The 17,789-nt window shown below is 40.1% G+C and overlaps 1 protein-coding gene across 9 annotated transcripts in view; it reads left to right on the top strand.

The window, feature by feature from the left end:
* The window catches only part of KYAT3 (kynurenine aminotransferase 3), an 846,358-nt gene that overhangs the window by 271,892 nt on the left and 556,677 nt on the right, over positions 1-17,789 (top strand). The window lies entirely within an intron of this gene.

Below are 17,789 nucleotides of genomic sequence, written 5' to 3'. Positions count from 1 at the left end.
CAATGAGTTGTTTATCCACCTCCCCACCTTTTTTCCACAACCCCAGAATGATAGAGAGTCCTGCATTCCCTTGATGTTCACAGACAACTAAGATTCTACCTAGACAAGACCAAATCCCTTAGATCATCAGAGCAACTGTTTGTCTCCTTTCACCTCAGGGCTCTGAGAAAAGCTGTGACAAAGCAGACTGCTTCTAGCTGGATTTCCAAAGCCTTCTCCTTTTGTTATACCTACCATGGCAAACACCTGGACTCTAACATAAAAGACCACTCCACGAGGGCCATGGCCTCCTCTGGAGCATTTTGCAAGGGGCTGGACACTGCTTCTATTCTAGAAGCAGCTACCTGAACATCCGTCCATACTTTCACTAAACACTACAGACTGGACCACATCTCCAGATCTAGAGCAGGTTTTGCTAGGACAGTCCTGCATGGATTTTTGGAAAATAGTTCCAAACCACCCCCTTCTTCTTCCCTTTGAGATATGGCACTCACCCAAAGGTTATGAATACTGCATCATGAGAATAGAAGGACAGAATAGTTGTGCGAAATCTTACTATAACCATAGATGTCTTTCTCTTCCATGTTGCAGTATTCTATCCCACCCTACTACCCCCTGAAAAAAAGAGCTTTACTGGATTATTCAGGACTTGTGCAGCTATCCTGGGACTGGGGTCTGACAGCGCCATTCACTTCTGAGGAAGGTACGTGCAGATGTCACTTTTATGGCTCACGTACCCTACTGCCAATGTCAGACGTCCCATGTACCTTGCAGTGATTAAAGCTTTTGTATACTGGTAGTATGTTCCGGTCGCTAGGCAGAGGCTAACCCAAAGGTTATGAATACTGCAACATGGCAGAGAAGGACATTTATGGTTATGGTAAGATTTTACACAACTATTCTTTATTAAGGGAAGCTAAAATGAATAAGTGGTAAAAACACATGGCAACAGTTTACAAGGCATTCATGCACACATATAGAAATAAAGCTTCATATGTACAAGGCTTGATGTCTGAATCAGATAAAGTAATATTCCAAGTCAAACCAGAGAAACAATGAAAGAAATGATACACAAATTACATGGTGGGATTAACAGATGTAAGGAAACTGCAAGAAATGTACTTTCTTGGCAAGAATGTCTGAGAAGAGGGAAAAACTGATACCAAGTTGCAAGGTCTGTAATGCTGACCATTACCAGAATGTCAGAGAGGAATTGACTTTGACATGCCCTGTCTTCTGTGGAGCAAAGTAGGTTTAGATATGTTTCAGAATTGTGTGTCATGAACTGCTCTATGTAGATTATTAGTTGAAGTTCCTAGAGTTCATATAGTTGAAATATATCACATGGTTAAATATGCATTTGCAGTTGTCTGGCAGTTGGCTTAGATGATCAAGGATCTGTTAAAAAGCTGTTCTGGTACAGTGTTGCAAGTGTATGAATGAGGTTTGATTTCTGCTTACTCTTGAAGCTTTCTTTATGCTTTAGTTGTTTTCCTTGTTCACCACCTCTCCAAATCTGTACTTTACCCCACAGTCAGTATTGCCATTTTAGAAGAAAAGTGGTTAAATTTGCATTTGCAGTTGTCTGTCAGTTGGCTTAGATGATCAAGGATCTGTTAAAAAGCTGTTCTGGCCTAGTGGTGCAAGGTTTGATTCCCTCAGCTTCTATTGCCTTAACTGTATGACTCTGAGCAAGTCACTTGACCAGGCACTAGTACCAGGCTGAGTCTGAAAAAGGTCCATGGAGATCAGTGCTGTACCCTGGAGTGGGAGGTTTGCCATAATGGTTAAAGATTTTGCCTCATAGGCACAGGGAACAGGGTTTGATTCACACCTTGAGTTATTGGTTAGGCTTACAAAGGTCTTTCAGGACAATTAGCCTAGTGCTCACCTATAAACCTGTTTCTTTGCTTTTGAATTTGAACAAGCAGTGAATACAAGCATGCATAATTCTGAATTGATGGACTAATTCTGTGAAACTGAAATGAAACTGGTTTGAAAGTATTTAAATTGTTTTATCATTTTTGTCTCAAAACATGTTGATTTGATCATGACACATAAGGGTTATGCTTTTATAAACATACATCTGATATTTTGCAAACCTAAAGTAGTAGCTTTATTGTTTTATGCTGCAATTGCTGTCCCAGTAATTTCCTGGAGCCTATGTATATGGTCTGCAATTGTAATCCTAACCTATAGAGCCTTTTCAGTAAAACAAAAAAATACATATGCCCTTTAGAGAACTGCCTACCTAGTGTAACAATTACCTTACAAAACCAGATCATGTACATATCAAAATCTTGAGCTAAAACCAATAAACAGAAAAAACACAAACTCAGATGAAGTAAAGGTAGAAAGCTTAATTAACTGAACAACATGAGCCTATTCAACAACAGACTTCTTCAAACAGTATGTGAAACTGTTACTTGCTTCATAAAAGAACCAGTGAAGTAATTTGTAAAACCAACCAACTAGTCACAACACAATGAAAATTAATATTCACAAACCTTTGTTGATTCCTCTAAGTACATATGTAAAGGAAATTGAAAATTATGTTTGTTGAAGTAGAGAGATAAGATAAAGAAGTGAGGATGGGACTTAAATGATGTACTGATGGAAACAGCTTTTCTTTACCAAGCATGGATTCCTGGGAACACTTCCTGAATGGCTGTTGCTGTACATTTCAGGAAAGAAAACAACATAGCAATTAAATGTACAAAATACCATTAACAGCCTTCTTCAGCCAACAACATTGTATACTTTTATTTTATGTGTGACACTGCCAGCCCAGTTTCCTGGAATTTTGTGGATAATCGTGTCATTTGTGAATATTAATATGATTCATATGCTTGTCTTACAATGTTATGTGGATATTAAACTACTTGTGCAGAAGTGTGTGTTGATGTATATGTTATGTACTGAGCTTCGAGTGTAACCACAGTGTACCATACTGGAAAAGAGTAGAAATGTATATAAACTATATACCTGTGCAAATGTATGTTTTAATAGTAGAAGCTGCAACATACAGAGTTAACTTGCAAAACTTCAAGAAAATAAGTTGAAAGTAAACATACTTTATATGTTATAAAAAGTAGTTTCAGTTCAGCAAGCAGACATAATGTCTAGAGTTAGAAAGTATGAATTTCTTTCTATTGTCTTGTAGAGAAGTAATTACTAGGTCTAAAATGTAAAAGTATTTGTTTTATGACTTCCAGTTCTGAACAAACATCTGAGAGCGATGTATTTCTCACAGAGAAATGTTAAATTTTGTTACATTTCGGTTAGCCAGGGAACTGAAGGCAGGTGACAAAGAATGATGTTATCCAGGTTAACCCAGCAGTAATGTTTTGATATTAATCTGGGAACTCTTTCAGAGACTGTGCATTTTGTATCTTGTCTTGGACCTAAAAACATTCACTCAGCACATCTGCCTGCATGTTGCTCTGTAAGTAAGATTTAGGAATAGTATCTGTTTTAGAGATAGGTAGAAATATAGTAAGATTAGTTTAGATGTTTTATGTATTTATATTAGACTTTCCTGCAATGTTGTTTTAAAATATTTCCTGTGATTCTGAACTCTGCAGTTACTGTGTTAAGTATTGTCTTGTTCTTTTATTATTTATTATTAAATGTATTTAAACCTTTTAATTGTGGCTGGTTTGCTTAGAGATATTTAAGCTCTTGGAGTACTTGCATATGTATTTGGTGACACTGTACAGGCCACTCGTAAATAGCCTTGAAAGTCTTGGTCACACTTACCGTTTGGATAGTAGTAACATTGCACAGTAGGATTGGTCACCCTTTGTAAGGGCCTTTATAGCAGCCGATAAGTAGTAGCTGGTGGCAGCTGGTACTACCTTATAGCCTGGGCAGAAGGGGGCATATCTAGTAAACCTGTGCCAGCCTTTCCCTGGTGTGTGTTTTGTGTTTGTGCATAAATCAAATCTCAGAGTGTGTGTGTCAGCTACTTGGGCAGGGACACGAAGCCCTGGTTGGACAGAGAGGGTGCTAGAGGTTTTGGCTTGGCCACTCGGCTGAGATCTCGACCCTATAACTGTGCCAGTGGGGAGTCTAATTGGGGATCTGGACAAAGAGGGATAACCAGCCCCAGACTGACTGTGATCTCTGTGTGCTCTTAAGGGAAATTGTACTTTACTGTGTGTACTTGTAATCCTCTCAATGTGCAAGTCCCTCACTGGTGCTAGTAGTGAGGTTTGAGGCTCATTGATTACTGGGCCAGTGCAGGAGAGGCACAGTGTGCAATAAAGACATAATAGGCTTGTTCACAGAAATGAGATGTTCCTTTGATGGATACGTTGGGGTGATCATTTCTGGAAAAGGGATTTTTTTTGAAGAAACCAAACTATGTTTTATAACTTGCTGAACAAGGGTTTGAAAAGCCCTTTGAATGTAATCTTTTTTATTCTTAAATATTTGTGTATCCTGTAAGGAATTTGAATATCGATTGGAAAGCATTGATATGAAGTGACAATTTTTCAAGCATATAAAGTCTGACCACGATTTTTTGATCATGATATTTTACTTTGTGATAAATTTTCAGAAAGGAGAACAGTGAATTTAAACATTTTCAGTTTGTACAACTTGTAATTTGTTGATCCAGTGAATATACCTCTCAGTCTGCAGAAAATCTGAACATCTGATTAGCATAACATTTGAAAATCAAATAGCACATAACACTTCCTACTTCCTGTGGCAATGTGTGGGGTATTAGTCTGATACACATGCTTAAAAAACAGAGTATAACAATATAAAGGAAAAATACAAGCACATTATCAAAGAGAACATGTAAAATTGCATCACAAAATTCTACCGTACAAGGTCATTACTTTTTGCTTCAGAAGATGGTTGCTGTAATATGTGTGCCCAAATTGTTACTACCACTGGTATGCTGGTCGTGTAGTATGGTTTTATGTCTACGAGACAACTTCAAAAATCACATGTGATGAAGGGGATTCAGAAAATTACATGAAGGGATAAATCAACCCAAAAATATGGACCTACCTCCAAATATAGTACACACTAAAGTATGCCTGAAAATATGAATGTTCCTCCAAAGTAGAGATAGTTGAGAGATCTGCCACTGAAGGTAAAATATGCCATTTCAACAGATTATCCGTCATGGACTTGGGATTTTAACTTTTGTTAAAGTATTTGAATGGTTATAATTAAAGTACATTTAATATTTAATGCTGTTATCATGCAGACTGTAGCCTTAATTTTCTTTGCTATTTAAGAACAGTGTAGTCTATTATAGAATATTAGAGAGGGAAAATAATGTATTACTAATATTATGAAAGATTTTATAGAATGTGCTCAAGACAAGGCATTTCTGTTTTATTTTATATAGCTTGGTTTCTATATTTTATGCGAACAATTGAAAGCTGTCTGGTATAACTGTTATGATATATTCTCTGCGATGTGTTGACGTATGGCATTCATGTGTCTACAGTGTTACTACTGATGTATGTCGTACAAGGAAATTGTGGTTGAGTAGCCTTTGTCTCTCAGGGCTGACTGTGAGAGTATGTGTTCACCCTGTTAGAGGGAGAGTGAACGTTTCGATTGTTGTTTTTTTGCTACTATGGGCTTAATAGGGTATCATTCTAAATCTTAACCACAGTGGAGGGTAGGAACATGTATGTGTAATCTATAGTGTTCTTGTCCTTGCAATGCAGTGAAACAACCTCAAAACTTTAACTTGCGACATGATTGCATAATTTAGTTTCACAGTTTCAGCAAAACTGTTTTAGGTTCAGAAGGTCAACTTGGAGCTTAGACTCCAACTCACTTATTGGGGAAAAAAAACCTGAGCCAACCCACAAGACTAACCTATTTTTAAATCGGTTTAGGTATTGGAAACAGTATAAGCTTCTCTTACCTATTTAACAACTGACATTGGAGATGGAAATGAAACTGTAATTCCTAACAGTTTTGATAACAGGGAGTCTTTAAAGACAATTGTTATTTTAAATGTTCTATTATTTTCATACAACTGTTAACCCTAACTTTATTTTTAACACTAGATCCCACATGACTTTGTATCCTAAACTTAGTCCGTCTCTGGTATAGCCATAGATGCTTGAGTGTCATCCTAAAAATCTGAAACTCTCAGGATAGTTCATTTTCCAAAAAACTGGGTATTCATCTAGAAGGCTTCCTAGGGACATCCTGAAGCAGCCATAAATCTTCCCTGGTGTAAGCACAGAAGATAGCATTATATTCAACTATTGTTCTAATGTAAGAGCCCTACATCCTTACAAAAGCAGGCAGTAATTTTATATACATTGTTTTAAATATGAGAGCAGTGGTACATAACGCCTTAGTCCTGACAGAGACAACATTATTCTTAAAGGATAACTTATTGTTGATGAAAATCCGAAGACCTTTTTTATTTTATGATACTTAGACCATTGATAGACCATGATTTAATTCATTATGGTGGATTCCAGTTTGAGAGACCCATAATTTGTCACTTTACATTTATAATGTTTTGGTATATGCAGACAAAAGATCTTCCTTTAACCAAGATGCTGCACTGCCCAGGTATGAATTTAATGTTTTTGTGTTTTCATTATTGGTTATAATCTATCCAACTTTTATGTCATCTCTGAACTTGGACACTTAGCTTTTATAACGTGAAGGAAAAGGGGAGGGGTGCAGTGATAAAGGTATATGGCTGAGAATTGAGCTCTTTGGGATCCCAGTACATACTGAGATCCAGACTTGAGATTTGATCACAGATAACCATCTCTGTTTCTGCCTAGAAAACCAAGTTTGGATCAACCTACCTATAATAGGCTCTTGTGCATTGGAGACATTTAATGATGATGTCGTGTGGCATGCTGTCAAAGGCCTTAGCATGGTCTAAAGAAACAGCAGCTACTCCAAAACCTTGTTCAAGGAATGATTGAAGAGTTCATAGAACTCAGTCATACAAGTTATTGCAGCTCTCCCTTTAATAATGCCATACTGGTGAATGCCTGATTCAGGACCATATATATTATTTTTCTGTAATAGTAATATAATGCATCTTGTGTAACATTTGCCAGTAATGGAAATAAGGTTAATAGTGTGATAGTTAAAATCCATATCTGATCTTCCTTCCTTAAAAATAGGAACTCATAAGCCAATTTCTAAAACAGAGGAACAAACCCTTCCTACAGGAATGAGTTAAATGAGGTTGCATGTGTGCCAGGTAGAATATATTTGATATAACAAATAAATTGGGCTGGAATATTATCAGGTTCCATACTGCCTTATTCTTAATTTTCACAAGAGACCTCTTAACAGATGTTCATTGTGTTTCACTGTTGCAGTCTTAACCAATGGGTTGTCTGGCTTCCTGTAGCCCTCGATCGGCCAGAATACCAAAGGTAAGTAAATATGACATCGGCTGTCGGTTGTAAAGGGCGTCAGGATGTCCAATACAAAAGGAGGCAGCCGACGTCACTTCCTCAGTCTTCCTTGCTGCGGAGCCCGAAGCAGAAGCTTTTTTGCACGAGTGTCGGTCGGCAGTTTACCTTTTTGGTTTCCGACTACAAAGTTGAAGTCAACTACAGCTAAGTACCCAGTTGGGGATCCTCTTTTCTTGCCTTAACGAATATCAGAAAAAAGTTAATAATTGTCCTACCTGTGGAATGCAGATTCCCCATAGAGATTTTCATTCCTATTGTATTATTTGTTTAGGCCTTGACCACGACGTTCTTAATTGTGATCTCTGTGCTTCTTTTAATCCGCGTACTATTCATCGTCAGGTTAAGCTTTTAGCTAAGCATTTTGGAGTGTGGTCTAAGTTTGTCGGTATGGCATCCGCTGGTCTTTAGGCTTCAGATATCCCTAAGAAGGGTAAGGCTAAGGACTGCGACAGGCTTCAGAGGGTCAAGTCTTCAGATGATGTTAACTTGGTCGTCAGTCCTGCGATAGCCAGTGAGGTGCCTTTGCAGCCCCTGCAGTCCTAGGATTTTCAACCGCAGGCCTCGGTTGAGACCATTTCGGAGTTCCCCAGGCCTCTGGCTTCCATTCTGTCTTCTGACTATCCGCCTGTTGCTTCTTTAGCTGGATCCAGAGCCGCTAAGCTGGCTCCGGTGTCCGAGGCCTCCGTTCGTTCGGACAGCAGGCTCATACCGACGACCTCTGTCATGACCCCCCCCCCCCAGAGTCCTTTAGACTTTCAGGTAAATCTTCCAGTCATAAGCCTGTGAAGAAACAGGCTACAGTTCCCCTCAATCTCAAATGGTTAAAATGGCTAATGACCTTTTGACTCCTAATTATTAGGGGTTTACAGCCTCCTCCTCCAAAAAAGGGTAGGGATGTCTCTCCTGAGGCTTTATCTTATTCATGTTCTGATACTTCTAGCATTTCTGCTGATGAAGAGGAAGTTTCTCAGGTTTTTTCTCCTTTTGAGGATTCAGATGCAGAGAAATCCATTCCTTCTGCTTCTTCTCCAGAGGATTTCTCTTTTGGTGATACTTTGACTACTCTCAGGGAGCATTTTAAATGGGAAAGTCAGGATTATCCCCAATCTAAGAAAAGAATTAGGGAGTTTTTGGATTTGCCACTGCATAAGCCTCTGGCTATTCCTCCAGTGTTGGAGGTGGTTGATGATGTTTTTCTGGAAAATTCCTTGACTCCAAATTTGGTTCCCCCTGCTCTCAGGAAGCCTTACAAGTACTATAGAGTTCCTGATTCTCATTTGTTTCTTTTTAGGAATCTGCTAGCTGACCCAGAGGTTATTTCTCAAGGGCCTAAAGGAGTTAAGGCCACTGTTACCATAAATCCTGTTCCTTCCGACAGGGAGTCTAGGAACCTGGATAGGTGGGTTAAAAAATTTATACCTCTACCACTCTTGCTACTAGGTCTACTAATTGCCTTTTTCATATGCGTAAGTATCAGCAGCACACCTTGGAGGCCAAGTCAAAGATTGCAAATGTGCCTCTTTTGGCAGAGAGTAAGGATATGCAGGATTTGTTGAATTCTGCCAGTCTTGTTAATAAACATTCATCACATTGTGGTTTTGACATTCTAGAAGCCTCCTGCAGGGCTACAGCTACTGGATCTGTTATCAGAAGGCATGCTTGGCTCAGGAAGCAGCCCCTTCCAGAGCCTGTCAAGTCTAAGCTTTTAGATGTACCTTTACATAAGGACAGTCTGTTTGGCAGCAAAGCAGAGGAAGTGCTCAAAAAGATGGAGGATAAGGCCAAGTCTATGCAAACAGTTAAGGATTTTTTGCAAGTGAACCTCCTCGCTTCAGCAGGAATTACCCTTCTAAGAGTTGGATGTTTCCTGATACCAGCAGACAGAACCGTTCTCGGACTAGAGGTCACAAATCTTCCAGGGGGCAGGTGGCTACCCCTCAAAGGTCTAAGCATTGGCATGCCTTCACTTCCAAGGCGGGAAGTTCTAAGCCTGCATATCAGTCCAAACATTGTCAATGACTCTGTCCAGCTTCTGCCTGTTCCTGCATGCTCAGAGAATCCTTTAGGGGGAAGGTTGGCCTTTTTTTGCAAATGTCTGGGCCACCATCACGGACGACAAATGGGTACTCAGAACTGTATCCCTAGGACACAGGTTTTCTTTCCACACCTTTCCGGTACCCAAAAGATTCCCGGACACTCCTCCAAACCAAAGGGCAGAAGTAGAAAAGCAAATTCTATCTCTGTTACATCTGAGAGCAATAGAATCAGCTCCAGCTCAGCAGGTAGGCCAGGGCTTCTATTTCAGACTTTTCTTAGTTCCAATAAAAGAAGGCACCTGGTATCCTATCCTAGACCTATCCATTCTGAACTCTTTCTTGGTAATTCCAAAGTTCAAAATGTTCACTCTGCATCAGTTGCTGCCAATGTTAGACAAGGACTCCTGGCTGGTAACTTTGGATCTCAAGCTTATCTGCACATTCCTATCAGGGAAAGTTGCAGGCAATTCCTTCATTTCAGAGTGGGCAAGCAACATTATCAGTTCTCTGCGCTGCCCTTTGGCTTATCTACTGCTCCCAGAGTTTTCACAAAGTACCTAGCTCCAGTCATTGCTTTTTGCAGACAGCAGAAAATTCAGATTTATCCATACTTGGACACCTGTCTAATTCAAGCAAATTCTCAAGAACAGCTGTTAAAGGATCTGGAATTTGTAAAGACTCTTCTCTCTTCCCTGGGTTACACTCTCAATGAGGAAAAATCAAAAATAGTGCCAACCAAGGAGATAACATTCCTGGGAGCAAGTCTGAACACAGCCGCCCAGATGATATATCTCACCCAGGAAAAGCAGGCAGCTCTTTCAGTTTACTTCAAGGATTTGGCAAGCCTGTCCCAGCTCCCTGCAAGGAAATACCTGCAAGCTCTGGGATACATGGCCTCTTGCATTCTCATGATTCCATATGCAAGACTGCATATGAGGAAGTTGCAATGGTACCTCAAGAGCCTTTGGTGTCAACACACACAGGACCTGGATGTGATAATTCCTCTGCTTCCATGTCTGCAGACATTGTTTCTTTTGGTGGGCGACAGCCTGTCTACAAAACAAAGGCATGCCTTTTTGCCCACCTCCTGCATTCAAGTTCTTACCATGGACGCATCAGACTACACCTGGGGAGCTCACCTGGATGGCAGATGCATTCAGGAACGTTGGAACTCCCAGCAGATGCACCTGCACACAAACCTAAAGGAGTTGATAGCAGTTCAGCAGGCCTTATTAGCTTTCAAGCATCGAACTCTGCTTGTCAGAACAGACAACACCACAGTCATGTGATACATCAACAAACAGGGAGGGACTCATTCTTACCCCCTGTGCAGACAGAGCATGATTCTCTGGTCCATAGCAGCATCCTTGGGCCTGCATCTCCTAGCCCAGTTTCTTCCAGGGAGACTCAATGTTTTGGCAGACCAGTTGAGCAGACAGACCCTGGATCCTCACGAGTGGCAACTGAACAGAGCGGTCTTTTACAGCATCATTCAACGTTGGGGCACTCCTCAGGTGGATCTTTTCTCCTCCCCAGGCAACCACCTTCTACCACATTTTTGCACTAGACAGCATCACAGCAAGGCCTGGAGAGTGGATGCTCTGTCCTTCCCTTGGATGCTTCTGTCAGTTTATGCCTTCCCTCCTCTTCCCAGAGTATTATTGAAGGTCAGGGACGAAAGACCAAGGACTATTCTCATAGCTCCAATTTTCTCCTTGGTGTCTTCCTCTGAAACCAGATCTTTTGGTTCAGGAAGGGGGAAACATTCTACATCCTCATCTTCAGTGTCTCCATTTGGCAGCATGGCTCATTGTATGAATCAATCCATTTCTTCTTCCCTTTCCCAGCAGGTGGTTAATGTACTTCAGGAGGCCTAGCACTAGGAAGTATTACACTGCCAAATAGGAAAAATTATCTCATTGGATGCAGGCTAGAGGGGAATCTTCTTCTCAGCCTAATCTTCCTCTGATCCTGGAATACTTGGCTGATTTGCTTCAGGGTGGTCTTTCTTTTTCCTCTATCAAGAGCCATGCTTCAGCCATTTCTGCTCATTGTTTTGAGCAACCCATTTTTTCTCATCCCCCAATGAAAATGTTTCTCAGAGGTGCTTGCAACTTAAAACCTCCCGGAAGGACATCTACTCCAGCGTGAGATCTTAAATTTGTTCTAGAGAAACTCACTCTTCCTCTTTTTGAGCCAGCTGCCACTGCAGATTTAAAGTTTCTCTCTTGGAAGACTGCCTTCCTTTTGGCTCTAACTTCAGCGAGGAGGGTTTCGGAGCTGCAAGCTTTGATGGGTGTGGAGCCTTTTCTTATTTTCCATGCAGATCGTGTCTCTCTGAGAACCAATCCCCCTTTTATGCCTAAGATGGTTTCTAGCCTGACTCTTAATCAGTCCATACACCTTCCTACTTTCTTTCCTAATCCTCAAAATAGAAGTGAAAGGATCCTACATTCTCTTGATGTGCACAGACAGCTCAGGTTTTACCTGGACAGGACTAAAGACCTTCGGAAATCAGCACTGTTATTGGTCAGTTTTGCCCCTGGAGCTCAGGGCAAAGTTATCTCTAAGCAAACCATTTCTAAGTGGATTGCACATTCTATTACTTTCTGTTATTCCTTTCATGGCAAGGTTCCTCCTCAAGGGGTTAGGACCCACTCCACAAGAGCAACTTCCACTTCTGCAGATTTTTAAGGGGTGTCCCTACTAAAGACATTTTAGAGGCTGCCACATGGTCTTCTGTTCACACTTTCACAAAGCATTATAATTTACCTTTGTTTTCTAGAACCAGGGCAGGGTTTGCCACTGCTGTTTTGCAGGGTATTCTCTCCAATCATTGATTCTGTTGGTACCTCCCCCCTTTTCTGGGTTTTGGTAATCAACCCATTGGTTAGGACTGCAACAGTGAAACACGATGAACATAGTACAGTTGTGTACACCTACCATAAATGTAGATGTTCAAGTGTATTCACTGTTGCAGTCCTGGTTTCCCTCCCCCTTTTTTTTTTTGGTCCCCTCCTGTTCTCCTTTCCTAAGGTACAGGCTGAATCTGGTTTTATTTGCCGAAGTTTCTTTTGCCTTAAGCCTTTTTTTCTGGGGGCTCCTGACTTTTATGGCAAGAAAGACTGAGGAAGTGACATCAGCTGCCTCCTTTTGTATCGGACGTCCTGACGTCCTTTACAACCAACGACAGACGATGTCATGTTTACTTACCTTTGGTATTCTGGCCAATCGAGGGCTACCGGGAGCCGGGTAACCCATTGGTTGGACTGCAATAGTGAATACATTTGAACATCTACATTTATGGCAAGTGTACACAACTGTACTTTTCTTCTACTGTATTTGGGCAAGTTATATTTGAAAGACTATAGGCAGCATTGAGTCTTTTTGTGAATGTTTGCTAGTCACCATGCAACATAATACATTGACAGGCACTCTTGACTGTGTTATTCAAGAGGAGGAGTGCGTGGTCTTGATGCTGTTAAAATGACATTTTTTTTTCAGATAAAATTTTCAGTGTTAAATGATTTTTTGCGGATCTCCAACTGATCCATTGCAATTAACTTATTAGTGGTAGTTTTATAAATGTAAAGAAGTATGTATTGGGTTTATACACGCAGACTAGGAAATTTAACAACATTTTTAAGCTCTGACAATATAATGGAAAGAAGTGCCAGCAGTAGAAGAGTAAGCTTGACTACGTTAAACTAAACAGAAAAAAAGAATGTGCCTTCCTGGCGCTATCAGCCCTGGCTGCATTCATGCTGCATTTCTGGTTATCGCACATTAGTTAAGCACAGATCATTTCAATCTCCAGTGTCTTTGTGTAATGAAAGTGTTTCTAGCAGGTAATTTTGGAATTCCAGGACTTGTGCGTATATATGATTCTATATACTGTACCATGGGTTAAGTCCGCATGGTGCTAATGAATTGTATACAGTCGGCCTGACTTTTGAAGAAGGCAAGCAAGCAGATCAAGAGAAAAGCGGGAAATTGTGCACTTATTCATAATTAACCTTTCAAACACGGTTGTATTACATTATTCTCCAAAGTTTCATTGATGTTAAGAGTTTATTTTTGTTCAGCAATGGGTGCAGGTCATGAAGTTACCTCTGTGGGAGTGTGAGGGGCTTTGTACCCAGTGAAAATACAACAAAAAGTGTGTGAATGCTGCTTCAGATTTCTTTTTCTTTTTCTTTGTTAATGAGAAGGCACTTGCATTTACTTTATTTGCACTGGAACCAATGGTTCCCTGTGTTCTTTCTTAAGCTCCTCTTTCATACTTGTGACTCCGAGGAAGTCAATTAACATTATTGAATCCGTCTGGTCACACCATCCCATCCCAAAAAGAGGTATTTGTGCCATACGAGTCTTACTGCTGAGTATTTTTAAAATGTTTGCTTCGTCGATAAAAATAACATCAGACTCTGTACATATGGGTTGTGACCTACCCAGGTCCAACAACTGGCCAGCTTCCAAAAATCTGGCTCCCTCCCACACACTCACCCTGACTGCTGTTTGGACAGCCCTGTGGAGGCTAATCAGCAGTCAGATTGAAGTTTTCGTCAGTACTTTCTTGCTGCCTCATGAAGAAGCAGCTCAGAAACTTCACATGAGCAACAACCAGCTTTTAGCTTCATTTCTGGCAGAGACATCCCTTCCGAAGATTTGTTGCTCTTTAAAAACATTGTATATTTTGTTTTTTAAATTAGGGCTTTCAGCAGTATTTCTCCTTTAAGAAACTTGGTATTCTTTCATATATTCAGAGTTTTCTGTCTGGAACCCCTTAAATATTTTGGGTCTAATTTTGTGAGAAAATGTACTGTTGTGTAAACTTTGAGTTAAATTTATCAAAGTTTTTAGAGTCGGGAAGTGTTTTGCATGGGCTATTACAGGGTATATCCTTGACTGGGTAAATTTTTTTAACAATGTACCTTCCATCTTTTCTGTAAATCTGCGTTTCTTGGAGAAGAGTTTCTTACAGGATTTTAGTGTGCTGCTTATGCTGAGGGGGACTGTGTATCTGAGTCTGTGTGCTGCTTGTGAACACTTTTTGACAACGTCCCTTCCAACCAACTCATTCCAGTGGTGCTTAACACCTTTGAGACATCCTTCTCAGTTACAGCATGGATACTTACCAGGCTTCTGCTGTACAGAGAAAGACAACAAGTTACCAAGGAAACCAATGGCTCAGCCAGTGCCTCTTCCAATAGTGGGTAAAGCTGTAGTGGCCATTTGTTGTTCTTCAGACCAGTCAGGCACTGCTCTAGCTTCCTCTGGTTTAGTCCTTTCAGCCAGGTTTTTTTCAGCACTTCATGTCTGATCCAGGCATAGGAGAGCCCATCTTCTCTGGGTCAAGGAGACACTCCAGGAGATGTTGATGTGGGTATTTAGGGAAAGAGACATCTAGAAAGGGTAGAAGTGCCTTCTCTGAGTCTGTCTTCATCCAAACCTTTTCATACAAAGAAAAAAATAAAAGGTTAAACAATGCTCATCTGAAGACATGGTGTCTGTTAGAAAAAGATGATTTTTCTCCCCTTAGACAAACCGTTATTACATGCGTTAATCCTTACCAGACAATAATGTCAGCAGAGAAATTCCTGAGGAAGATATGTCACAGTATTCAGACATAGACCGAAACAGGGCTTCTCCTGCAGATTCCCAAGCCCAGTGGTATGATTCAGAGGAAAATTGGTCTTTACAGCATCCTTTGGTGAAATTTCCATTTCCTCAGACAGTAGCCAGGATGAATGAGGTGTTTTTATGGGAGCAGGTGGATGTTCCTGCTGAGCTGAGGTGCTGCTATGTTACAGGTATATATGCCTCATTTCATTCCCACACTTCCTATTGCATCAGCCTGGGAGTATGTATTTAATGCTGCCTATAATAATCCTGACTGTCGGGCTTCAATTCCCAAAAAAGCCAAATAGACTTTATAAAGTTTCTCAAACTAATAAACATCTGTTTTCCCACCTCAGGTGTGACCTTCCTGCTATTTCTATATCTTCCCCAGCTGGAAATAGACTTGATTTCCTCCAGCCCTTCTCCTATGGACAAAGATGGAAAAGGTATTGGGCAGATTTGGTACAAGAATATTTCTTCCACTTTGGCATACAGAATTCTTAACTATCAAACACGTGGAGAAGTTTATTATATTTGGTGCAGGCAGTTTGAGAGAATTATCTACTACACTCTCTCTTGATGGTAGTTCCTATATGAATTCCATTATTTCTAAGATTTCTCAAGCATCAAAACATTCATTAAAGAGTTTGTATGTTTGTGCAGATACTGTGTCTAGGACCACTGCTACTGTTGTAGTATTTGGGAGATGTGCCTGGGTAGGTAATTAAAAGGTTTCTGATGAGATAAAGTGTAAAAATTTTATTTCAGCTCTAGTTAAGGAGTTTTTGTTTGGCCCATCTGTTAATTAGTTCCCCAAGCATTTTAATGAGAGAGAAAAATTAATACAGGGAGTTTCCAAGATTTTTTAGACTCTGTTATTAATCTCCCAGTCTTCTTTTCCTTCTATAAAAACAGAACAGACAATTCCTGCTTCTTAAGTCAAACAGGGAAACAAAAAAAAGATGGCAAGAGAGGAATAACAAGGATCTTTTCCAAATGACACAGCATAATACTGCTGAATGACTACCCCACCATTCTTTCCTGCTTTCCCACCCTTCCTGCCCCATTTTTCTAAATATGTCCCAGAAACTAGCTAAGTGCATTGCCCTTTAGCAACAGATTGTTTCAGACTTTTGGGTGCCAAAAGTGTGTCATGATGAATACAGTTGACACTGGATACAAACACTTCCTTCAAAGGGGAATTCCATCCCATCCTCCTAGCCAAACATTTTTTTTTTCATCATGTTCTTCAGCACTTGCTCACAAAATCAAAGGGTCAAAGGCTTCTATTCTGTAATTTTTCTGGTACCAAAGAAAGAGTCTTTTGGAGATGAGTTGTTGGTCTTTCTTTTCTAAATCTGTATCTGAAAGTTCCTAAATTCAAGATGGTGACCCTTCAGAACCTGATGTCTCTCATTCCCCAAGGTAGCTTTTATGGTCACATTAGATGTAAAGAAGGCATATCATCACATTCTTATAGCCACAAACTTCAGGAAATTTCTCAGTATTTCTGTGTTTTGGTCACATTATCAGTTCTCTGAATAGCTCTTTGGGATATCAACAGCTCCAGTGGAGTTTGCAAAATGACTAGCTCCATTCATAGCTCATTACAGACTGAATGGCATTCAGATTTGTCCTTATTTAGATGTTTCTTATCTTTGCCGAGTTTTCCCAGATGTCAAGAGCCATTAGAATAGGTTTCTTGTCTTCCAATGTGGGATGTCAGATAAGTGTTCTGAAATCCTCCTTGACCCCATCACACAGGATTGGTTTTCTGGTATGTCTTAGCAAAATGCTTTTTTGATACCAGAGAATGTGGATTTTTATTTTTTTTTTAATCTTGAAACTTTCTTGAACTTTTCAAGTCAAGTAGCCAGAGAGTATCTCAGGATCCTAGGGTTCATGGCTTCTACGATTCCTCTCTCCAGATTGCACATGAGAAAGTTTCAGTGGTTTCTAAAAAAATAAATAAATTAAAAAAAAACACATGGACCCAACAGTTTCTGAAAGGCATTTTATACTTCAGACCTCCTATAAACAGGCTGCTCCTTCTTGGGATATTAACTTTGTGCTGGAAAAATTAACCATGTCTCTATTTGAACTTGCTCATCAAACAGAATTATGATCTGTATTGTTTGTAAAACAAAGTTAATATCCCAAGAAGGAGCAGCCTGTTTATAGGAGGTCTCAAGTATAAAATGCCTTTCAGAAACTGTTTCACAAAAAAACAGAGAAGAAAGTAGAACAGCGGAGGATCCATGGACAGACATGCTGAAATCGCTACAAGAAGTACCTTGATAGAAGAATAACAAAGGCCAGAAGATAGTAACTCTCAAAAATATTTCAGCACCAGTGATACATAATCCCTGACAGCAGCCTGGTTACTTGGTTAGGCAGCAACTACAAAAACTTTTCCACTGGTTGATATAAGATTTCCGAGTCTTTTTTAGTACCTGCTACACGTCCTTATGAAAGGGGCACTAAAAGCAGAGTCAAGATTGTACCTCTTATTGATCTGACATCTGCAAGTAGAATATCTGAGTTTTAATAGGGATAGGGTTTAAGTACATTCCCTCATTTATGCCCAAAGTGGTTTCAGAGTTTACTTTGAATCGAGCCATCAATCTCGAAGTCTTCTATCCAGACCCTCGAAACCAGAGAGAGAGGGTTGTACATACTCTGGACTTGCATAGGC

This window comes from Protopterus annectens, chromosome 10.part0 (genome assembly GCF_019279795.1).
Source record: "Protopterus annectens isolate FY-2018-M chromosome 10.part0, PAN1.0, whole genome shotgun sequence".
Classification (NCBI taxonomy): domain Eukaryota; kingdom Metazoa; phylum Chordata; order Ceratodontiformes; family Protopteridae; genus Protopterus; species Protopterus annectens.
This window is presented reverse-complemented; position numbering and strand designations above follow the sequence as displayed.